This window comes from Somniosus microcephalus, chromosome 15, assembly GCF_052327205.1.
Source record: "Somniosus microcephalus isolate GS21.2 chromosome 15, FLI_Smic_1.0, whole genome shotgun sequence".
Lineage (NCBI taxonomy): Eukaryota > Metazoa > Chordata > Chondrichthyes > Squaliformes > Somniosidae > Somniosus > Somniosus microcephalus.
Genome location: NC_141001.1, coordinates 4,079,772 through 4,106,890, shown reverse-complemented (window position 1 = coordinate 4,106,890; position 27,119 = coordinate 4,079,772). Strand labels below are relative to the sequence as shown.

The window sequence follows — 27,119 nt, the reverse complement described above, 5'->3', positions numbered from 1 at the left end:
ATCTTTTATACTCAGTTGTAAGGGTGAGTCCCTGTGAACTCGGCATTCCTCCAACTCTGGCCTCTTGTCCAGACCCCAGAGTCATACGGGCAAAAATTCGGTCGCGCCCCCTTTAGGGCGCTAACTTCCCCGGGGCACTACTTTTAGCATCCCGAAAAGGTTGCGCCCCAAGAAGGAGGCGGGGCGCTACTGGAAGCACTCCCCCCTCCCTCTTGGGGCGCTCCCGGGGAATATCGCAGCGCTACCTGCAGCAGAGCCACGTGCGCCGGCACGTAGCGCTGCGGGACTGCAGGCCTTCCTCCCCTTATTGGGCAGTGTGACCCGGGGCCCAGCTGGGTCACCAGGGATCAGGGTGCTGGCAAAAGAGCCCGGCAGCCAATCGCGGCCAGCACCCCACGGGGGGGACAGCAGAGGGGGCAGGTGCTGGCAGGCAGCCAATCGCGGCCAGCACCCCACGGGGGGGACAGCAGAGGGGGCAGGTGCTGGCAGGCGGCCAATCGTGGCCAGCACCCCATGGGGGGGACAGCAGAGGGGGCAGGTGCTGGCAGGCAGCCAGCAAAAAAAGTGGCCGCCCGGCACCTCCCCTTTAATTTGCGCCACCCTGGCCGCAGGTAGGCCCCCCTGACCCTGTCGGACAGAGCATCCGGCGGTAGGTCAGGGGACATGACCAAGGTTTGCGGTCGGGGCGCGAGTGGGTGCGGCGCACGGCAATGACAGTATCGCCGCTGCAAACCTCCTGCTGAATTGTGCAGGAGACACTGGCGGTGCCGCGCCTGAGTGCGAGTTGCTTTGCTCCCCGGAGGCGCAAAGCAACCGAATTTTTCCCCCATAAGCTCTGGAATTCCCTCCCTAAACCTCTCCACCTTCCTCACCTACTTTAAGACGCTGCTTAAAACCTACCTCGTCACCTGTCCTGATAGCTCCTTTTTTGGCTCGTGCTAATTTTTGTCTGATTACTCTCCTGTGAAGCGCCTTGGGATGTTTTCAAGGTGCTATTTAAATGCAAGTTGTTGTTGTGCAAACGTATGGAATATAGAAACATAGAAACATAGAAGGTAGGAGGTAGAATCACTGTTTATTCAATGGGCAAGAAAGAAACAACTTGCATTTATATATCTTTCCCGACCTCAGGAAGTTCCAGAGTGCTTTACAACCGATGAAGCACTTTTGAAGTGCAGTCATTGCCGTAATGTCGGAAAGGCAACTGCAAATCTTTTTTCATTCTCAGGATGCGGGCGTTGCTGGCAAGGCCGGCACTCATTGCCCCTGCCCCTGCCCCGTTGCCCTGAGAAGGTGGTGCTGGGTCTTCCCATTGAGCCTCCAGTGGCGGTGTTGATACAACGGCTCACACTGCAGCAGGTAGTAATGAGTCAACCAGGTTGGTGTGGGACTGGAGTCACATGTACGCCTACCGGGTAAGGTCGGCAGGTTTCCTTCCCTTAAGGACATGAGTGAACCAGCTGGGTTTCTCCGACAATTCGACAGCTTCATGGTCACTTTTACTGTTACTAGCTCTTTATCATAGATTTCCTTTTTAAATGAATTAAAATTCTAAAACTGATAGGGTAGAATTTGAACTCACGTTCCCTGGATTACAAGTCAGGGCCTCATCCAGTAATATAACCACAACACGACCAGTCCCTCAGTACTGCTACTTCCACAGTGCAGCGCTCCCTCAGTACTGCTACTTCCACAGTGCAGCGCTCCCTCAGTACTGCTACTTCCACAGTGCAGCGCTCCCTCAGTACTGCTACTTCCACAGTGCAGCGCTCCCTCAGTACTGCCGCTCCGACAGTGCAGCACTCCCTCAGTACTGCCCCTCCGACAGTGCAGCGCTCCCTCCCTACTGTCCCTCCGACAGTGCAGCACTCCCCCAGTACTGCCCCTCCGACAGTGCAGCACTCCCCCAGTACTGCCCCTCCGACAGTGCAGCGCTCCCTCCCTACTGTCCCTCCGACAGTGCAGCACTCCCCCAGTACTGCCCCTCCGACAGTGCAGCGCTCCCTCAGTACTGTCCCTCCGACAGTGCAGCGCTCCCTCAGTACTGTCCCTCTGACAGTGCAGCGCTCCCTCAGTACTGTCCCTCCGACAGTGCAGCACTCCCTCAGTACTGTCCCTCCGACAGTGCAGCACTCCTTCAGTACTGCTGCTTCGACAGTGTGGCGCTCCATCAGTACTGCCCCTCCGACATTGCAGCTCTCCCTCAGTACAGCCCCCCGACAATGCAGCGCTCCCTCAGTGCTGCCCCTCCGTCAGTGCAGCGCTCCCTCAGTACTGCCCCTCCGACAGTGCAGCGCTCCCTCAGTACTGCTCCTCCAACAGTGCAGTGCTCCCTCAGTACTGCCCCTCTGACAGTGCAGCACTCCCTCAGTACTGCCCCTCCGACAGTGCGGCGCTCCCTCAGTACTGCTCCTCCAACAGTGCAGCACTCCCTCAGCACTGACCCTCCGACAGTGCAGCACTCCCTCAGTACATCACTAGATTGTCAGGCTGCATACGTACTCAAGTTTCTGGAATGCGACTTGACACTCGACTTTCTCACTCAGAGACGAGAGTGATACCCACTGCGCCACAGGTGGGTAGGATAACGATGAGCCCCTGTGTAATTGTATAGAGAATGTGATTTTTTTTAACAATCATCAAGGCGGTTTAAATCAGCTCATCATGATATTACAGCACCCTGTGTTACTGACTGTATCTCTACTGATGTTAATCCAGCTCCCTCACACTTGCACTCAGTAACTCCTCTCCCCCAGCGCCCTGTGTTACTGACTATATCTCCACTGATGTTAATCCAGCTCCCTCACACTGTCACTCAGTAACCCCTCTCCCCCAGTGCCCTGTGTTACTGACTGTATCTTTACTGATGTTAATCCAGCTCCCTCCCACTGTCACCCAGTAACCCCTTCCCCAGCGCCCTGTGTCACTGACTGTATCTCTACTGATGTTAATCCAGCTCCCTCACACTGTCACTCAGTAACCCCTTCCCCAGTGCCCTGTGTTACTGACTGTATCTCTACTGATGTTAATCCAGCTCCCTCACAGTCACTCAGTAACCCCTCTCCCCCAGCACCCTGTGTTACTGACTATCTCTACTGATGTTAATCCAGCTCCCTCACACTGTCACTCAGTAACTCCTCTCCCTCAGTGCTCTGTGTTACTGACTGCATCTTTACTGATGTTAATCCAGCTCCCTCACACTGTCACTCAGGAACCTCTCTCCCCCAGCACCCTGTGTCACTGACTGTATCTCTACTGATGTTAATCCAGCTCCCTCACACTGTCACTCAGTAACCCCTCTCCCCCAGCGCCCTGTGTTACTGACTATCTCTACTGATGTTAATCTAGCTCCCTCACACTGTCACTCAGTAACCCCTGTCCCCAGTGCCCTGTGTTACTGACTGTATCTCTACTGATGTTAATCCAGCTCCCTCACACTGTCACTCAGTAACCCCTCCCCCAGCACCCCATGTCACTGACTGTATCTCTACTGATGTTAATCCAGCTCCCTCACACTGTCACTCAGTAACCCCTGTCCCCAGTGCCCTGTGTTACTGACTGTATCTCTACTGATGTTAATCCAGCTCCCTCACACTGTCACTCAGTAACCCCTGTCCCCAGTGCTCTGTGTTACTGATTGTAACTCCACTGATGTTAATCCAGCTCCCTCACACTGTCACTCAGTAACCCCTCTCCCCCAGCGCCCTGTGTTACTGACTATCTCTACTGATGTTAATCTAGCTCCCTCACACTGTCACTCAGTAACCCCTGTCCCCAGTGCCCTGTGTTACTGACTGTATCTCTACTGATGTTAATCCAGCTCCCTCACACTGTCACTCAGTAACCCCTCTCCCCCAGCGCCCTGTGTCACTGACTGTATCTCTACTGATGTTAATCCAGCTCCCTCACACTGTCACTCAGTAACCCCTCCCCCAGCACCCCATGTCACTGACTGTATCTCTACTGATGTTAATCCAGCTCCCTCACACTGTCACTCAGTAACCCCTGTCCCCAGTGCTCTGTGTTACTGATTGTAACTCCACTGATGTTAATCCAGCTCCCTCACACTGTCACTCAGTAACACCACCCCCAGCGCCCTGTGTTACTGACTGTATCTCTACTGATGTTAATCCAGCTCCCTCACACTGTCACTCAGTAACCCCTCTCCCCCAGCGCCCTGTGTTACTGATTGTAACTCCACTGATGTTAATCCAGCTCCCTCACACTGTCACTCAGTAACCCCTCTCCCCCAGCGCCCTGTGTTATTGACTGTATCTCTACTGATGTTAATCCAGCTCCCTCACACTGTCACCCAGTTAACTCTCTCAGATGTCCAGTGAGAGCAGTCTGCTCTGCCCCTCAATGTTGATGCTGATTGAAGTGTTATGTGAGAGCAGGTGGGGTCAGCTTGTGAGGGGAGGTGTCTCACTGGGTCCCACTTGCACGCACACACACGGGGGCAGAGTTGGGGTGCGCAGCCTGCGGCTCTCAGACGACAGACCCTCGCCACAGTCAGGAAGCTTAGTCTTCACTTACGAGCACAGTCACAAAGTTAAAAGACTAAGTGCTAACCCTCCAGAGAACTAACCTGTCAGTGTGCACTCGTGCCTCTCGAGCTGTCAGAGGTCTAGCCAGGGAGCTTCAGCTGCCATCACATGACCAGGAGGATGTCTGCGGGCTACAGGGCTGGGCGACAAGTCTGAGCAGACGAGAACGGGCCCAAGTTTTCGAGTGCCTGTCTTCCTGACACTGATCTGATGTAACGCAGCTCCCAATGGGTCCTGTCACATGCCTCAGCTCTCCCTCAGCCTTTGCCAAGCTCCACCCCTCAGCCTTTGTCCTTGGTTCCACTGCTTCCAGCTCTCTCTCACACACACACACAGTTCATTCTGCCTCTATGCCAGTCCAACTGCCAGCTTCAGGGCTTCAACAGCACCATCAACACAGCGGGGAGGGTGCGGGGCAAGGGGTACGGGGCAAAGAGACGGGGGGGGGGCGAGCACTTGAATCCCTGCATTTACAGGGAACTGTGAGCATCTCATACACCTCGGACACCACTTCTTGGTTCAAACTCTGGTCACCACTTGACCACAAATACTTTGAGCGGATCACGATTCTGGGCGAGATATACCCTATCAGGACAGAATCGATCAATTATTAATAACAATTCTCCACACAAAAACTTCAGTGCAATTAACCAACGTAATAGACTTAGGGGGAGAAATTCGGTATCGCCTCGTTTGGGGCGCGATTATCGGCCGGGCGCAAAGTTTAGCTCCTGCCGCTAATTATTGCCTCCGACTGCAAACTTGGCCTCTATCGCCCCTGGAGGTGATTGGAGCGCTAAATCAGGCGCTACACACCTCTCAAGGCGCTAACGTCAAGGATTGAGGCACTGGTGAAGTTCAGGTGATGTCAGTCAGCAATGGAACACAGACACACTGGCGCCGGCCAGTTCTTAAAGGGGAGGGTCGATCTTGCTCTCCAGCCACACCCTGCTCATTGCAGCCTTGAATCTCGGCCTGGAGAGACCCGTACATCAATTCTGCTGGAACCACCAATGGACAGGCCCAGGGAAAGAGCTCAGCGCTTCAGTGACCGGGCCTTGGTGGCTCTGGTTGGCATTGTCGAGCGGCGACGGGCAGTACTCTACCCAGAGAGTGGCAGGAGGCCATTGCCCCGTGAATACAGAAGAGTGTGGAGGGAGGTGGCTCAGCACGTCTCCTCGAGGAGCCTGGTGCCGAGGACCCACACCCAATGTCGGAAGAAGTTCAACGACCTCACTCGGGTGGTCAGGGTGAGTGGCTGCTTTTCAATACCACTCCATCCCTCCATCTCAACTTCACTCTGTGCCCAGAGGGTTTAAAAACCCCAAATGCCCAACACTCATCCAAGACCTATGGACATCTCATAAAACACACACGCACATTCCACACCTTGCATACATTAAGAGCTATTCAACTATGGGAGGCACATCAGGCAAGCACGTGGCTGCACATTCACTCAGACGCCGTCCTTTTTCTTGCAGGCCAAGCTCTCTCATAACAGGCGCCAGCTGCAATGCACGGGAGGAGGACCGGCTGAGTTGCAGACCCTCAGCAATTTGGAGGCGCGCGGCACAGGATCGTTGCCAGCCAGGTGATAAGTGCCGTGGCCGCTGGAGAGGTCGACCCCGTTTGGGACAGCAATGGTAAGGTCATCAGCTTTCTCTCCTCTCTCATTCCACTTGTCCCTCACAACACCAGCCTTTTACACTTTCAATCCAACTTACTAAATGTCTCCAGTCCTTGCGCCCTTACTGCCCCCCTGTCCTGACGCTAAAGCCTCTCTTGTACCTCCCTGCTTTCAGATAGTGAACCACCAGCTGAGGAGATGGGCCCTCAACCAAGCAGTGGGAGCGACAGCCCAGGCGAGGAGGAAGAGGAAGCCGGAGCCTCAGCGTCTGCGCCTCCCGAGGGAGCCCATTCCGACACTGGGACCACGCCTTCCCTGGAGGGGAGCAGGGGGAAGGGTCTGATGAGGACGAAGCTCCGGTACCCAGCGGGCTGCAGCAATGCCATGGGGGTAGGGAAGCTCGGGGGCCATCTCCTCGGAGGGCGAGTAGGCAAACGAGTCCCGCTGCACTGGATGCAGAGGAGCGCGTCATCGCAGAAATGAATAGCCAGGCCTTGAGCATGCACACTCAGCTCATGGGTGCAATGGCAAGGGTGCCCGAAAGCATTGAGGAACTGGCTAGGAGTGTGGAGCACGCTACTGCAGCACAGGCCAACGCAACACAACGGCTTAGTGCTGCAATTCAGTCACTGGCTGCTGCCATCCAGTCTCAGACTGCTCGAATGCAGTCTCAGATTGAGGTAACGCAAGTACTGACTGCACCCATCGTCGCTGGGTCAGCAACATTGCCCCGGGACTCTCACGGCGCTGCAGCAGGCCAGCAATCTGTGCTCCAGCAGATTGCTCCGGATGCTGAGGTACTGCCCCCTGGGAGTGCCAGTGTGTCGGTCGAGCAGGAATGTGCTGTCCTCTCTCAGGATGACAGCATTCCTGCTCCCACCACTGGCACTTCTCCATTGCCCTTGCCACGGCCTGCAACACAGCCAGCCCAGACTGCTGCTGCCCATGCAGAGTTGGTGCAGTCTGCAGCCGGGGCCTCCAGGCCCAGAGCTGGTCGAGGGCGTCCTTCAAGGGCATCTGCAGTCTCAGCATCTGACATTCAGCAGCCTTCCACCAGCCTTGCTGCAGCCACTGGGGCCCCATTACGGAGGAGCAGTAGGGTGGGAAGGGGGGAAGTGCGCAGGGGATGGAGATCACCCTCGAAGGGCAAACAGTAGGAGGTCTAAATAAATGGTGGGAATGTTTGTAGTAAAGGTCGAGGTTCGTCTGATTACATTTGTTTACTGTTTTGCCGTTTATCTCCATCTTGTGAGAACCAGTTCTGTTAATTCATGATTTGTTGTGTTTGTTTCGAATTGTTTGTCCTGAATAAATGACACACAAAGAGTTTGTTAAAGAAAAAAGTTGTTGTATTCAAATTTTACATTTTTGGCCTTTGGAATCATTCCAGCTTTGGCCGACAATAGCGGGTGCGAGTTGCTTTCCATGATGCTGTTCTCCGTGCCAGAAGCCACCTTCTGAGTAGGGGGCCAGAAGCGGCTTGTTATCAGCTGTTGACGGACGGCCCTTGCAATGGCAACACTGTGGGCCTCCCTCCCACTTGGTGCTGCTGCTGATCATCCTCCGCATCCTCCTCTTCCTCCTCCTCCTCCTCCTCCTCAGGTGGTGCACCAATCCCTGGTGGCATTGGCTGGGTCCTCAGGATCGCCAGGTTGTGAAGTATGCAGCACACAACTATGAAGAGGGAGACTGGCTCAGGAGAGTCCTGCAGGGCTGGTCAAATGTCTGGTTAACTTCACGAGCGCCACAAACATCGCCGCGCTGTCGCTACTTGCTTTGTGCCCTCTTAGGGCATTAACGTGAGGCGCTAATCAACTGAATTTTTCCACTTCCTGTTATATACACACCTTCAAACTCACACCTTCACACACACAGACCCTCCAACACACTCACACCCTCACACACACTGACCCTCCAAGACACTCACACCCTCACACACACTGACCCTCCAACACACTCACACCCTCACACACACTGACCCTCCAACACATTCACAACCTCACACAGAGACCCTCCAACACACTCACACCCTCACACACACAGACCCTCCAACACACTCACACTCTCACACACACTGACCCTCCAAGACACTCACACCCTCACACACACTAAGACCCTCCAACACACTCACACCCTCACACAGAGACCCTCCAACACACTCACACCCTCACAAACAAAGATCCTCCAAAACACTCACACTCTCACACACACAGACCCTCCAACACACTCACACCCTCACACACACAGACCCTCCAACACACTCACACCCTCACACACACTGACCCTCCAACACACTCACACCCTCACACACACAGACCCTCCAACACACTCACACCCTCACACACACTGACCCTCCAACACACTCACACCCTCACACACACACACCCTCCAACACACTCACACCCTCACACTCACTGACCCTCCAACACACTCACACCCTCACACACACAGACCCTCCAACACACTCACACCCTCACACTCACTGACCCTCCAACACACTCACACCCTCACACACACACACCCTCCAACACACTCACACCCTCACACACACAGACCCTCCAACACACTCTCACCCTCACACACACAGACCCTCCAACACACTCACACCCTCACACTCACTGACCCTCCAACACACTCACACCCTCACACACACACACCCTCCAACACACTCACACCCTCACACACACAGACCCTCCAACACACTCTCACCCTCACACACACAGACCCTCCAACACACTCACACCCTCACACACACAGACCCTCCAACACACTCACACCCTCACACACACAGACCCTCCAACACACTCACACCCTCACACACACACACCCTCCAACACACTCACACCCTCACACACACTGACCCTCCAACACACTCACACCCTCACACACACAGACACTCCAACACACTCACTCCCTCACACACACAGACCCTCCAACACACTCACACCCTCACAAACAAAGATCCTCCAAAACACTCACACTCTCACACACACAGACCCTCCAAAACACACTCACCCTCACACACACAGACCCTCCAACACACTCACACCCTCACACACACAGACCCTCCAACACACTCACACCCTCACACACACAGACCCTCCAACACACTCACACCCTCACACACACAGACCCTCCAACACACTCACACCCTCACACACACAGACCCTCCAACACACTCACACCCTCACACACACAGACCCTCCAACACACTCACACCCTCACACACACACACCCTCCAACACACTCACACCCTCACACACACTGACCCTCCAACACACTCACACCCTCACACACACAGACCCTCCAACACACTCACACCCTCACACACACAGACCCTCCAACACACTCACACCCTCACACACACTGACCCTCCAACACACTCACACCCTCACACACACAGACCCTCCAACACACTCACACCCTCACACACACAGACCCTCCAACACACTCACACCCTCACACACACAGACCCTCCAACACACTCACACCCTCACACACACAGACCCTCCAAAACACTGACACCCTCACACACACAGACCCTCCAACACTCACACCCTCACACACAGACCCTCCAACACACTCACACCCTCACACACACAGACCCTCCAACACACTCACACCCTCACACACACTGACCCTCCAACACACTAACAACCTCACACAGAGACCCTCCAACACACTCACACCCTCACACACACTGACCCTCCAACACACTCACACCCTCACACACACAGACCCTCCAACACACTCACACCCTCACACACACTGACCCTCCAACACACTCACACCCTCACACACACAGACACTCCAACACACTCACACCCTCACACACACTGACCCTCCAACACACTCACACCCTCACACACACTGACCCTCCAACACACTCACACCCTCACACACACAGACACTCCAACACACTCACACCCTCACACACACTGACCCTCCAACACACTCACACCCTCACACACACAGACCCTCCAACACACTCACACCCTCACACACACAGACACTCCAACACACTCACACCCTCACACACACTGACCCTCCAACACACTCACACCCTCACACACACAGACCCTCCAACACACTCACACCCTCACACACACAGACACTCCAACACACTCACACCCTCATACACACTGACCCTCCAACATACTCACACCCTCACACACACAGCCTCCAACACACTCACACCCTCACACACACTGACCCTCCAAAATACTCACACCCTCACACACACAGAGCCTCCAACACACTCACACCCTCACACACACTGACCCTCCAACACACTCACACCCTCACACACACTGACCCTCCAACACACTCACACCCTCACACACACTGACCCTCCAACACTCACACCCTCACACTCACAGACCCTCCATCACACTCACACCCTCACACACACTGACCCTCCAACACACTCACACCCTCACACACACACACACACACCCTCCAACACACTCACACCCTCACACACTGACCCTCCAACACTCACACCCTCACACTCACAGACCCTCCATCACACTCACACCCTCACACTCACAGACCCTCCATCACACTCACACCCTCACACTCACAGACCCTCCATCACACTCACACCCTCACACACACTGACCCTCCAACACACTCACACCCTCACACACACACACACACACCCTCCAACACACTCACACCCTCACACACACTGACCCTCCAACACACTCACACCCTCACACACACACACACACACCCCCCAACACACTCACACCCTCTCACACACTGACCCTCCAACTCACTCACACCCTCACACACACTGACCCTCCAACTCACTCACACCCTCACACACACTGACCCTCCAACACACTCACAACCTCACACAGAGACCCTCCAACACACTCACACCCTCACACACACAGACCCTCCAACACACTCACACCCTCACACACACTGACCCTCCAACTCACTCACACCCTCACACACACTGACCCTCCAACACACTCACAACCTCACACAGAGACCCTCCAACACACTCACACCCTCACAAACACAGACACTCCAACACACTCACACCCTCACACACACAGACCCTCCAACACACTCACACCCTCACACACACTGACCCTCCAACACACTCACACCCTCACACACACTGACCCTCCAACACACTCACACCCTCACACAGAGACCCTCCAACACAATCACACCCTCACAAACACAGACACTCCAACACACTCATACCCTCACACACACAGACCCTCCAACACACTCACACCCTCACACACACAGACCCTCCAACACACTCACACCCTCACACACAGACCCTCCAACACACTCACACCCTCACACACACTGACCCTCCAACACACTCACACCCTCACAGACACAGACCCTCCAACACTCACACCCTCACACACAAAGACCCTCCAACACACTCACACCCTCACACACACTGACCCTCCAACACACTCACACCCTCACACACACAGACCCTCCAACACACTCACACCCTCACACACACAGACCCTCCAACACTCACACACTCACACACACAGACCCTCCAAAACACTCACACCCTCACACACACTGACCCTCCAACACACTCACACCCTCACACACACTGACCCTCCAACTCACTCACACCCTCACACACACTGACCCTCCAACACACTCACAACCTCACACAGAGACCCTCCAACACACTCACACCCTCACAAACACAGACACTCCAACACACTCACACCCTCACACACACAGACCCTCCAACACACTCACACCCTCACACACACTGACCCTCCAACACACTCACACCCTCACACACACTGACCCTCCAATACACTCACACCCTCACACAGAGACCCTCCAACACACTCACACCCTCACAAACACAGACACTCCAACACACTCATACCCTCACACACACAGACCCTCCAACACACTCACACCCTCACACACACAGACCCTCCAACACACTCACACCCTCACACACAGACCCTCCAACACACTCACACCCTCACACACACTGACCCTCCAACACACTCACACCCTCACAGACACAGACCCTCCAACACTCACACCCTCACACACAAAGACCCTCCAACACACTCACACCCTCACACACACTGACCCTCCAACACACTCACACCCTCACACACACAGACCCTCCAACACACTCACACCCTCACACACACAGACCCTCCAACACTCACACACTCACACACACAGACCCTCCAAAACACTCACACCCTCACACACACTGACCCTCCAACACTCACACACTCACACACACAGACCCTCCAACACACTCACACCCTCACACACACTGACCCTCCAACACACTCACACCCTCACACACACACCCTCCAACACACTCACACCCTCACACACACACAGACCCTCCAACACACTCACACTCTCACACACACAGACCCTCCAACACACTCACACCCTCACACACACAGCCTCCAACACACTCACACCCTCACACACACTGACCCTCCAACATACTCACACCCTCACACACACAGAGCCTCCAACACACTCACAACCTCACACACACTGACCCTCCAACACACTCACACACACAGACCCTCCAACACACTCACACCCTCACACACACAGACACTCCAAAACTCACACCCTCACACTCACAGACCCTCCATCACACTCACACCCTCACACACACTGACCCTCCAACACACTCACACCCTCACAAACACTGACCCTCCAACACTCACACCCTCACACTCACAGACCCTCCATCACACTCACATCCTCACACACACTGACCCTCCAACACACTCACACCCTCACAAACACTGACCCTCCAACACTCACACCCTCACACTCACAGACCCTCCATCACACTCACACCCTCAGACACACTGACCCTCCAACACACTCACACCCTCACACACACTGACCCTCCAACACACTCACACCCTCACACACACTGACCCTCCAACACACTCACACCCTCACACAGAGACCCTCCAACACACTCACACCCTCACAAACACAGACACTCCAACACACTCATACCCTCTCACACACAGACCCTCCAACACACTCACACCCTCACACACAGACCCTCCAACACACTCACACCCTCACACACACTGACCCTCCAACACACTCACAACCTCACACACACAGACCCTCCAACACACTCACACCCTCACACACACTGACCCTCCAACACACTCACAACCTCACACACACAGACCCTCCAACACACTCACACCCTCACACACACAGACCCTCCAACACTCACACCCTCACACACAAAGACCCTCCAACACACTCACACCCTCACACACACTGACCCTCCAACACACTCACACCCTCACACACACAGACCCTCCAACACACTCACACCCTCACACACACTGACCCTCCAACACTCACACACACAGACCCTCCAAAACACTCACACCCTCACACACACAGACCCTCCAACACACTCACACCCTCACACACACAGACCCTCCAAAACACTCACACCCTCACACACACAGACCCTCCAACACACTCACACCCTCACACACACAGACCCTCCAACACACTCACACCCTCACACACAAAGACCCTCCAAAACACTCACACCCTCACACACACAGACCCTCCAACACACTCACACCCTCACACACACTGACCCTCCAACATACACCCTCACACACACTGACCCTCCAACACACTCACACCCTCACACACACTGACCCTCCAACACACTCACACCCTCACACACACACCCTCCAACACACTCACACCCTCACACACACACACCCTCCAACACACTCACAACCTCACACACACTGACCCTCCAACACACTAACACCCTCACACACACATACCCTCCAACACACTCACAACCTCACACACACTGACCCTCCAACACACTAACACCCTCACACACACATACCCTCCAACACACTCACACCCTCACACACACTAACCCTCCAACACACTCACACCCTCACACACACAGACCCTCCAACACACTCACACCCTCACACACACTGACCCTCCAACACACTCACACCCTCACACACACAGACCCTCCAAAACACTCATACCCTCACACACACACACCCTCCAACACACTCACAACCTCACACAGAGACCCTCCAACACACTCACACCCTCACACACACAGACCCTCCAACACACTCACACCCTCACACACACTGACCCTCCAAAACACTCACACCCTCACACACACTGACCATCCAACACACTCACACCCTCACACACACTGACCCTCCAACACACTCACACCCTCACACACACAGACACTCCAACACACTCACACCCTCACACACACAGCCTCCAACACACTCACACCCTCACACACACTGACCCTCCAACATACTCACACCCTCACACACACTGACCCTCCAACACACTTACGCCCTCACACACTGACCCTCCAACACTCACACCCTCACACTCACAGACCCTCCATCACACTCACACCCTCACACACACTGACCCTCCAACACACTCACACCCTCACACTCACTGACCCTCCAACACTCACACCCTCACACTCACAGACCCTCCATCACACTCACACCCTCACACAGACTGACCCTCCAACACACTCACACCCTCACACACTGACCCTCCAACACTCACACCCTCACACTCACAGACCCTCCATCACACTCACACCCTCACACACACTGACCCTCCAACACACTCACACCCTCACACACACTGACCCTCCAACACTCACACCCTCACACTCACAGACCCTCCATCACACTCACACCCTCACACACACTGACCCTCCAACACTCACACCCTCACACTCACAGACCCTCCATCACACTCACACCCTCACACACACTGACCCTCCAACACTCACACCCTCACACTCACAGACCCTCCATCACACTCACACCCTCACACACACTGACCCTCCAACACTCTCACACCCTCAAACACAGAGACCCTCCAACACACTCACACCCTCACACACACTGACCCTCCAACACACTCACAACCTCACACAGAGACCCTCCAACACACTCACACCCTCACAAACACAGACACTCCAACACACTCATACCCTCACAAACACAGACACTCCAACACACTCACACCCTCACAAACACAGACACTCCAACACACTCATACCCTCACACACACAGACCCTCCAACACACTCACACCCTCACACACACAGACCCTCCAACACACTCACACCCTCACACACAGACCCTCCAACACACTCACACCCTCACACACACTGACCCTCCAACACACTCACACCCTCACACACACAGACCCTCCAACACTCACACCCTCACACACAAAGACCCTCCAACACACTCACACCCTCACACACACTGACCCTCCAACACACTCACACCCTCACACACACAGACCCTCCAACACACTCACACCCTCACACACACTGACCCTCCAACACTCACACACTCACACACACAGACCCTCCAAAACACTCACAGCCTCACACACACTGACCCTCCAACACACTCACGCCCTCACACACACTGACTATCCAACACACTCACACCCTCACACACACTGACCCTCCAACACACTCACACCCTCACACACACTGACCCTCCAACACTCACACCCTCACACTCACAGTCCGTCCATCACACTCACACCCTCACACACACTGACCCTCCAACACACTCACACCCTCACACACACTGACCCTCCAACACACTCACACCCTCACACACACTGACCCTCCAACACACTCACAACCTCACACAGAGACCCTCCAACACACTCACACCCTCACACACACTGACCCTCCAACACTCACACACTCACACACACTGACCCTCCAACACACTCACGCCCTCACACACACTGACTATCCAACACACTCACACCCTCACACACACTGACCCTCCAACACACTCACACCCTCACACACACAGACCCTCCAACACTCACACCCTCACACACAAAGACCCTCCAACACACTCACACCCTCACACACACTGACCCTCCAACACACTCACACCCTCACACACACTGACCCTCCAACACTCACACCCTCACACACACAGACCCTCCAAAACACTCACAGCCTCACACACACTGACCCTCCAACACACTCACGCCCTCACACACACTGACCCTCCAACACACTCACACCCTCACACACACTGACCCTCCAACACTCACACCCTCACACTCACAGTCCGTCCATCACACTCACACCCTCACACACACTGACCCTCCAACACACTCACACCCTCACACACACTGACCCTCCAACACACTCACACCCTCACACACACTGACCCTCCAACACACTCACAACCTCACACAGAGACCCTCCAACACACTCACACCCTCACACACACTGACCCTCCAACACTCACACACTCACACACACTGACCCTCCAACACACTCACGCCCTCACACACACTGACTATCCAACACACTCACACCCTCACACACACTGACCCTCCAACACACTCAAACCCTCACACACACAGACCCTCCAAAACACTCACAACCTCACACACACTGACCCTCCAACACACTCACACCCTCACACACAGACCCTCCAACACACTCACACCCTCACACACACAGACCCTCCAACACACTCACCCCCTCACACACTGACCCTCCAACACATTCACACCCTCACACACACTGACCCTCCAACACACTCAAACCCTCACACACACAGACCCTCCAACACACTCACACCCTCACACAAACTGACCCTCCAACACACTCACACCCTCACACAAACTGACCCTCCAACACCCTCACACCCTCACACACACAGACCCTCCAACACACTCACACCCTCACACACACTGACCCTCCAACACACTCAAACCCTCACACACACAGACCCTCCAACACACTCACACCCTCACACACACTGACCCTCCAACACACTCACACCCTCACACATACTGACCCTCCAACACTCATACCCTCACACTCACAGACCCTCCATCACACTCACACCCTCACACACAAAGACCCTCCAACACACTCACACCCTCACACATACTAACCCTCCAACACACTCACACCCTCACACACACAGACCCTCCAACACACTCTCACCCTCACACACACAGACCCTCCAACACACTCACACCCTCACACACACAGACCCGCCAACACACTCACACCCTCACACACACTGACCCTCCAACACTCACACACTCACACACACAGACCCTCCAAAACACTCACACCCTCACACACACTGACCCTCCAACACACTCACACCCTCACACACACTGACTATCCAACACACTCGCACCCTCACACACACTGACCCTCCAACACACTCAAACCCTCACACACACAGACCCTCCAACACACTCACACCCTCACACACTGACCCTCCAACACACTCACACCCTCACACACAGACCCTCCAACACACTCACACCCTCACACACACTGACCCTCCAACACACTCACACCCTCACACAAACTGACCCTCCAACACACTCACACCCTCACACAAACTGACCCTCCAACACCCTCACACCCTCACACACACAGACCCTCCAACACACTCACACCCTCACACACACTGACCCTCCAACACACTCAAACCCTCACACACACAGACCCTCCAACACACTCACACCCTCACACACACAGACCCTCCAACACACTCACACCCTCACACACACTGACCCTCCAACACACTCATACCCTCACACACACAGACCCTCCAACACACTCACATCCTCAGACCCTCCAAGACACTCTCACCCTCACACACACAGACCCTCCAGCACACTCACACCCTCCAACACACTCACACCCTCACACACACTGACCCTCCAACACACTCACACCCTCACACACACAGACCCTCCAACACACTCACACCCTCACACACACAGACCCTCCAACACACTCACACCCTCACACACACAGACCCTCCAACACACTCACACCCTCACACACACAGACCCTCCAACACACTCACACCCTCACACACACAGACCCTCCAACACACTGACACCCTCACACACACAGACCCTCCAACACACTCACACCCTCACACACACACACCCTCCAACACACTCACACCCTCACACACACTGACCCTCCAACACACTCACACCCTCACACACACAGACCCTCCAACACACTCACACCCTCACACACACAGACCCTCCAACACACTCACACCCTCACACACACAGACCCTCCAACACACTCACACCCTCACACACACAGACCCTCCAAAACACTGACACCCTCACACACACAGACCCTCCAACACACTCACACCCTCACACACACACACCCTCCAACACACTCACACCCTCACACACACTGACCCTCCAACACACTCACACCCTCACACACACTGACCCTCCAACACTCACACCCTCACACACACTGACCCTCCAAAACACTCACACCCTCACACACACTGACCCTCCAACACACTCACACCCTCACACACACTGACCCTCCAACACACTCACACCCTCACACACACTGACCCTCCAACACTCACACCCTCACACACACTGACCCTCCAACACACTCACACCCTCACACACACTGACCCTCCAACACACTCACACCCTCACACACACAGACCCTCCAACACACTCACACCCTCACACACACAGACCCTCCAACACACTCACACCCTCACACACACAGACCCTCCAACACACTCACACCCTCACACACACACACCCTCCAACACACTCACACCCTCACACACACACACCCTCCAACACACTCACACCCTCACACAGAGACCCTCCAACACACTCACACCCTCACACAGAGAGCCTCCAACACACTCACACCCTCACACACACAGACCCTCCAACACACTCACACCCTCACACACACTGACCCTCCAACACACTCACACCCTCAAACACACTGACCCTCCAACACACTCACACCCTCAAACACACTGACCCTCCAACACACTCACACCCTCACATACAAAGACCCTCCAAAACACTCACACCCTCACACACAGACCCTCCAACACACTCACAAACTCACACAGAGACCCTCCAACACACTCACACCCTCACACACACAGACCCTCCAAAACACTCACACCCTCACACACACAGACCCTCCAACACACTCACACCCTCACACACACAGACCTTCCAACACACTCACACCCTCACACACACAGACCCTCCAACACACTCACACCCTCACACACACAGATCCTCCAACACACTCACACCCTCACACACAAGGACCCTCCAAAACACTCACAACCTCACACACACAGACCCTCCAACACACTCACACCCTCACACACACTGACCCTCCAACATACACCCTCACACACACTGACCCTCCAACACACTCACACCCTCACACACACTGACCCTCCAACATACACCCTCACACACACAGACTTTCCAACACACTCACACCCTCACACACACACAGACCCTCCAACACACTCACACCCTCACACACACAGACCTTCCAACACACTCACACCCTCACACACACAGACACTCCAACACACTCACACCCTCACACACACAGACCCTCCAACACACTCACACCCTCACACACACTGACCCTCCAACACACTCACACCCTCACACACACAGACCCTCCAACACACTCACACCCTCACACACACAGACCCTCCAACACACTCACACCCTCACACACACAGACCCTCCAACACACTCACACCCTCACACACACTGACCCTCCAACACACTCACACCCTCACACATACTGACCCTCCAACACACTCACACCCTCACACAAACTGACCCTCCAACACCCTCACACCCTCACACACACAGACCCTCCAACACACTCACACCCTCACACACACTGACCCTCCAACACACTCACACCCTCACACACACTGACCCTCCAACACACTCACACCCTCACATACACGGACCCTCCAACACACTCACACCCTCACACACACAGACCCTCCCACACACTCACACCCTCACACACACAGACCCTCCAACACACTCACACCCTCACACACACAGACCCTCCAGCACACTCACACCCTCACACACACAGACCCTCCAACACACTCACACCCTCACACACACAGACCCTCCAACACACTCACACCCTCACACACACTGACCCTCCAACACACTCACACCCTCACACACACTGACCCTCCAACACACTCACACCCTCACACACACAGACCCTCCAACACACTCACACCCTCACACACACTGACCCTCCAACACACTCACACCCTCACACACACAGACCCTCCAACACACTCACACCCTCACATACACGGACCCTCCAACACACTCACACCCTCACACACACAGACCCTCCCACACACTCACACCCTCACACACACAGACCCTCCAACACACTCACACCCTCACACACACAGACCCTCCAGCACACTCACACCCTCACACACACTGACCCTCCAACACACTCACACCCTCACACACACTGACCCTCCAACACACTCACACCCTCACACACACAGACCCTCCAACACACTCACACCCTCACACACACACACCCTCCAACACACTCACACCCTCACACACACAGACCCTCCAACACACTCACACCCTCACACACACAGACCCTCCAACACACTCACACCCTCACACACACAGACCCTCCAACACACTCACACCCTCACACACACTGACCCTCCAACACACTCACACCCTCACACACACTGACCCTCCAACACACTCACACCCTCACACACACTGACCCTCCAACACACTCACACCCTCACACACACAGACCCTCCAACACACTCACACCCTCACACACACAGACCCTCCAACACACTCACACCCTCACACACACTGACCCTCCAACACACTCACACCCTCAAACACACTGACCCTCCAACACACTCACACCCTCAAACACACAGACCCTCCAACACACTCACACCCTCACACACACTGACCCTCCAACACACTCACACCCTCACACACACAGACCCTCCAACACACTCACACCCTCACACACACAGACCTTCCAACACACTCACACCCTCAAACACACTGACCCTCGAACACACTCACACCCTCACACACACTGACCCTCCAACACACTCACACCCTCACACACACTGACCCTCCAACACACTCACACCCTCACACACACTGACCCTCCAACACACTCACACCCTCAAACACGCTGACCCTCGAACATACTCACACCCTCACACACACTGACCCTCCAACACACTCACACCCTCACACACAATGACCCTCCAACACACTCACACCCTCACACACACTGACCCTCCAACACACTCACACCCTCACACACACTGACCCTCCAACACACTCACACCCTCAAACACGCTGACCCTCGAACATACTCACACCCTCACACACACTGACCCTCCAACACACTCACACCCTCACACACACTGACCCTCCAACACACTCACACCCTCACACACACTGACCCTCCAACACACTCACACCCTCAAACACGCTGACCCTCGAACATACTCACACCCTCACACACACTGACCCTCCAACACACTCACACCCTCACACACAATGACCCTCCAACACACTCACACCCTCACACACACAGACCCTCCAACACACTCAAACCCTCACACACACAGACCCTCCAACACACTCACGCCCTCACACACACTGACCCTCCAACACACTCAAACCCTCACACACACAGACCCTCCAACACACTCACACCCTCACACACACTGACCCTCCAACACACTCACACCCTCACACACACTGACCCTCCAACACACTCACACCCTCACACACACAGACCCTCCAACACACTCACACCCTCAAACACACTGACCCTCCAACACACTCACACCCTCACACACACAGACCCTCCAACACACTCACACCCTCACACACACAGACCCTCCAACACACTCACACCCTCAAACACACTGACCCTCCAACACACTCACACCCTCACACACACAGACCCTCCAACACTCACACTCTCACACACACAGACCCTCCAACACACTCACACCCTCAAACACACTGACCCTCCAACACACTCACACCCTCACACACAGACCCTCCAACACACTCACACCCTCACACACACAGATCCTCCAACACACTCACACCCTCACACACACAGACCCTCCAACACTCACACCCTCACACACACAGACCCTCCAACACACTCACACCCTCACACACACTGACCCTCCAACACACTCACACCCTCACACACACTGACCCTCCAACACACTCACACCCTCACACACACAGACCCTCCAACACTCACACCCTCACACACAGACCCTCCAACACACTCACACCCTCACACACACAGACCCTCCAACACACTCACGCCCTCACACACACTGACCCTCCAACACACTCAAACCCTCACACACACAGACCCTCCAAAACACTCACAACCTCACACACACTGACCCTCCAACACACTCACACCCTCACACACACAGACCCTCCAACACACTCACGCCCTCACACACACTGACCCTCCAACACACTCAAACCCTCACACACACAGACCCTCCAAAACACTCACAACCTCACACACACTGACCCTCCAACACACTCACACCCTCACACACACAGACCCTCCAACACTCACACACTCACACACACTGACCCTCCAACACACTCACACCCTCACACAAACTGACCCTCCAACACCCTCACACCCTCACACACACAGAGCCTCCAACACACTCAAACCCTCGCACAATCAGACCCTCCAACACACTCACACCCTCACACACACTGACCCTCCAACACACTCACACCCTCACACACACAGACACTCCAACACACTCACACCCTCACACACACTGACCCTCCAACACACTCACACCCTCACACACACAAACCCTCCAACATACTCACACCCTCACACACACTGACCTTCCAACACACTCACACCCTCACACACACAAACCCTCCAACACACTCACACCCTCACACACACTGACCTTCCAACACACTCACACCCTCACACACACAAACCCTCCAACACACTCACACCCTCACACACACTGACCCTCCAACGCCCTCACACCCTCACACACTCAGACCCTCCAAAACACTCACACCCTCACACACACAGACCCTCCAACACACTCACACCCTCACACACACAGACCCTCCAACACACTCACACCCTCACACACACTGACCCTCCAACACACTCACACCCTCACACACACTGACCCTCCAACACACTCACACCCTCACACACACTGACTCTCCAACACACTCACACCCTCACACACACAGACCCTCCAACACACTCACACCCTCACACACACTGACCCTCCAACACACTCACACCCTCACACACACAGACCCTCCAACACACTCACACCCTCACACACACAGACCCTCCAACACATTCACACCCTCACACACACAGACCCTCCAACACACTCACACCCTCTCACACACTGACCCTCCAACACACTCACACCCTCACACACACTGACCCTCCAACACACTCACACCCTCACACACACTGACCCTCCAACACACTCACCCCCTCACACACACAGACACTCCAACACACTCACACACACTGACCCTACAACATACTCACACCCTCACACACACAGCCTCCAACACACTCACACCCTCACACACACTGACCCTCCAACATACTCACAATTTTACAATTTTTTACAATTTAAATCGCTTTATTGGCATGATAAGTTACATCTTATGTTGCCAAAGCATCAAAATACATTTATGGTTTAGCACACAAACGCAGTTCTATTCATACAGTGTATAAACAGGTATATCCCTGAGTGTATAAATATACATTCGCATCGTTTATATATATTTTTTTCTTAGTTTACTGGTTGTCCCTCTGTTCATGGCAAGCTGTAACATAGTGCGCCGCCAGTGTTATACAGCTTCTCTCCTCTCCCAGTAGGAATGGGAGTTTTTGGTTGTCATTCAGATTTCTGAAATCAGGGCATATTTGTGAGAATTTTTGGTAGAAATTCTCCCTGATGCCCTGATATTTTCCACAAGCTGTGAGGAAGTGCATCTCTGTCTCCACCACTCCCTGACTGCAGTGAGAGCATATCCTGTCCTCTCTTGGCAGCCTGGTCTGCCTGTGTCTGCCTTTTTCGATCGCTAGGCTATGTTCGCTAAGTCTGTACCTTGTCAAGGTTCTTCTCAGTTTGTTATCCTTTACCATGGTCAGGTAATCAGCTATGTTGTATTGTCTGTTTAGGGCCAAGTAGCAATTGAGTTTGCTTTGGGTTTTTGTTGTTTCTGCCCAATATGTCAGATATTTTTCCTTTTGCTTAGCGACGATTGTGTTGGGTCGAATTCTTTGTGTTACCCTGTCAGTGTCCTGGGGCTGGTTATTGTTAGTATTGTTAGTAGTTACTTCACTGAGTCCCAGGACTAATTGACTGAGGGTATTCTTCTTTATGGTCAGCTCTTGGCATTTCAGGGCGTCGTAGTGATAGCATTGGGGATTGCTCATTTGTAGGTGATTCCAAAATTTGGTGGCTCTTTTTTGGATAGTGATTATTAATGGATATTGGCCTAGTTCCGCCCTGCATGCATTGTTTACTGTTTTCCTTTGAGTCCGGAGGATACTTTTACAGAATTCTGCATGTAGGATCTCAATTGGGTGTTTGTCCCATTTTGCAAATTCTTGTTGAGTTAGCGGTCCCCATACCTCACTGCCATAGAGTGCAATTGGTTCAATTACTGATTTGAAAATTTTGAGCCAAATGCTAATTGGGATTTCTATTTGGATTGATTTTTTGATGGCATAGAAAGCCCTTCTTGCTTTCTCTTTCAGTTCATTCACAGCCAGTTTGAAGTTTCCCGTAGAACTGATTTTTAAGCCCAAGTATGTGTAGTTAGTGGTTTGTTCAATTTTGGTTGTTCCTACTGTGAAATTTATTTTGGGTCCCTGATGTTTGGATCTTTGCTGGAACACAAGGACTTTGGTTTTTTGGGGATTTATTGTCAGGGCCCAAGTCTGGCAGTACGACTCCAGCAGGTCCAGGTTTTGCTGTAGCCCCTCTTTAGTAGGTGACAGCAGAACCAGGTCGTCTGCATAGAGGAGGAATTTAACCTTGGATTCATATAGGGTGAGGCCGGGTGCTGTAGATTGTTCAAGTAGTTTTGCCAATCCATTTATGTAAATATTAAAGAGTGTCGGTGAGATTGGCGAGCCCTGCGTCACCCCCCGCCCCTGTGGGAAGTATTTTGTTTGTTTGTCTCCAATTTTAACTGCACATTTGTTGTTTGTATACATTGATTTAATTACATCATATGTTTTCCCTCCTACCCCACTTTCGATAAGTTTCAGGAATAAACCGTCATGCCAGATGGAGTCGAAAGCCTTCTGGAAATCTACAAAGCATGCGTAGATTTTGCTTTTGTTATTGTGAACGTGTTTGTCAATTAGGGTCTGTAGGGTGAAGATATGATCGGATGTTCTATAGTTTGGCAGGAATCCAATTTGGCTTTTACTCAAGACATTGTGCTCCTCAAGGAAGTTTATAAGTCTTTTGTTTATGATGCTACAGAATACCTTCCCCAGGTTACTGTTTACACAGATGCCTCGATAGTTGTTTGGGTCGATTTTGTCCCCACTTTTGTATATGGGCGTTATGAGTCCTTTGTTCCAGATATCAGGGAAATAACCGACACTCAGAACCAAGTTGAAGAGTTTTAGGATAGCCAGTTTCATTTTGTTGTCTGTGTGTTTAATCATCTCGTTTAGTATGCCATCTGTCCCGCAGGCTTTTCCTGGTCGCAGGTCCTTGAGTTTTTCAAGAAGTTCTTTTTCTGTTATTATGGCGTCCAGCGGGTTTTGGTTATCTTTTATGGCCATTTCTAGCTTTTCCAGTTTTTTGCATATTTGGTGTTGCTCTGGTCTTAGTGTTTTTTTCTGGTATAATTTTTCAAAGTGGTTTACCCATGTGTCCCCATTTTGAATGGCCAAATCGTCGTGTTGTTTTTTGTGTAGTGTTTTCAAGTTTTCCCAGAAACAATTGGAATCAATGGATTCCTCCATGGAGCTGAGTGTATTCTTAATATATTGCTCTTTTTTGGTTCTGAGTGTGTTTCTGTATTGTGTTAGTGTCTGACAATAAGTAAGGCGTAGTTCCTCGTTTTCTGGATGTCTGTGTTTTTGGTTTGATATTTTTCTAAGTTTTTTCCTCATGTTATGGCAATCTCGGTCAAACCATTTTTCATAGTTTTTTGTTTTGGGTTTGTTCTTGCGAGCTTTCAAGTTTGCATTTGTTGCCAAATTATCAAAAATATTGTTTAGTTTACTAACTGCCCGGTTTACGCCTTCTTTATTGTGAGTGTATATGTTATCCAGAAAGGTGTCTAAGAGAGCTTGAGTTGATGCATTGCTAATTGTTTTCTGGTATTTTTCCGTGTCGTTTTTGGCCCATCTGTACGATTTTTTGGTGTTGTACAGTTTACTGGGTTGTGTTTCTATGTTGTTTGTTTCTGTCTTTTTGAGGAACATAGTAATTTGACTGTGATCTGACAGTGTTGTTTGTGGTTTGACTGTGAATGCTCTGAAAGAGGATGGGTCTAAGTCTGTAATCATATAGTCTACTGTGCTGCAGCCAAGAGGTGAGCAATAGGTCGATCTTCCTAGGAGGTCTCCTATGAACCTACCATTGACAATGTACAGACCCAGGTTTCGACAGAGCTGTAGTAGCTGTTTTCCGTTGGTATTTGACTGCTTGTCGCAGTTATGCCTGTATGGAAGGGAAGGGATGTCAAAGTGGTTATTCCCGAAAACATAATTGTTTCCCTGATTATTGGTGAAGTCTGGTTCTTCGCCCGTTCTTGAATTGAGGTCCCCACAGATCAACACGTTCCCCTGGGCCTGGTATTGGATAATTTCCCCCTCCATGTTGGAGAAGGTGTCCTCTTTAAAGTACGGGGAATCGATTGGAGGGATATAAAGTGCGCAAATGTAAACATCTT

General features: G+C 53.1%; 1 protein-coding gene and 1 long non-coding RNA gene across 4 annotated transcripts in view; both read right to left on the bottom strand.

Annotated features, from left to right (window-relative positions):
- nr1h3 (nuclear receptor subfamily 1, group H, member 3) overlaps nucleotides 1-4,802 on the bottom strand; it is a 301,887-nt gene extending 297,085 nt beyond the window's left edge. Inside the window, exons 1-2 of one of the 2 annotated variants that reach the window (XM_086007467.1) lie at nucleotides 4,589-4,802; nucleotides 2,503-2,598 (exon numbers count right to left, since the gene is read on the bottom strand). The gene's annotated coding sequence lies outside the window, so the exon portion shown is untranslated. The remainder of the gene's footprint in view (nucleotides 1-2,502; nucleotides 2,599-4,588) is intronic. The other variant, XM_086007466.1, reaches the window with a different exon arrangement.
- A 2,699-nt stretch (nucleotides 4,803-7,501) lies between these two features.
- Nucleotides 7,502-27,119, bottom strand: part of LOC147106507 (uncharacterized) — a 91,879-nt gene continuing 72,261 nt past the window's right edge. For both annotated transcript variants that reach the window (XR_015080938.1, XR_015080937.1), the window contains exon 2: nucleotides 7,502-7,887. This is a non-coding gene — a long non-coding RNA (uncharacterized LOC147106507). The remainder of the gene's footprint in view (nucleotides 7,888-27,119) is intronic.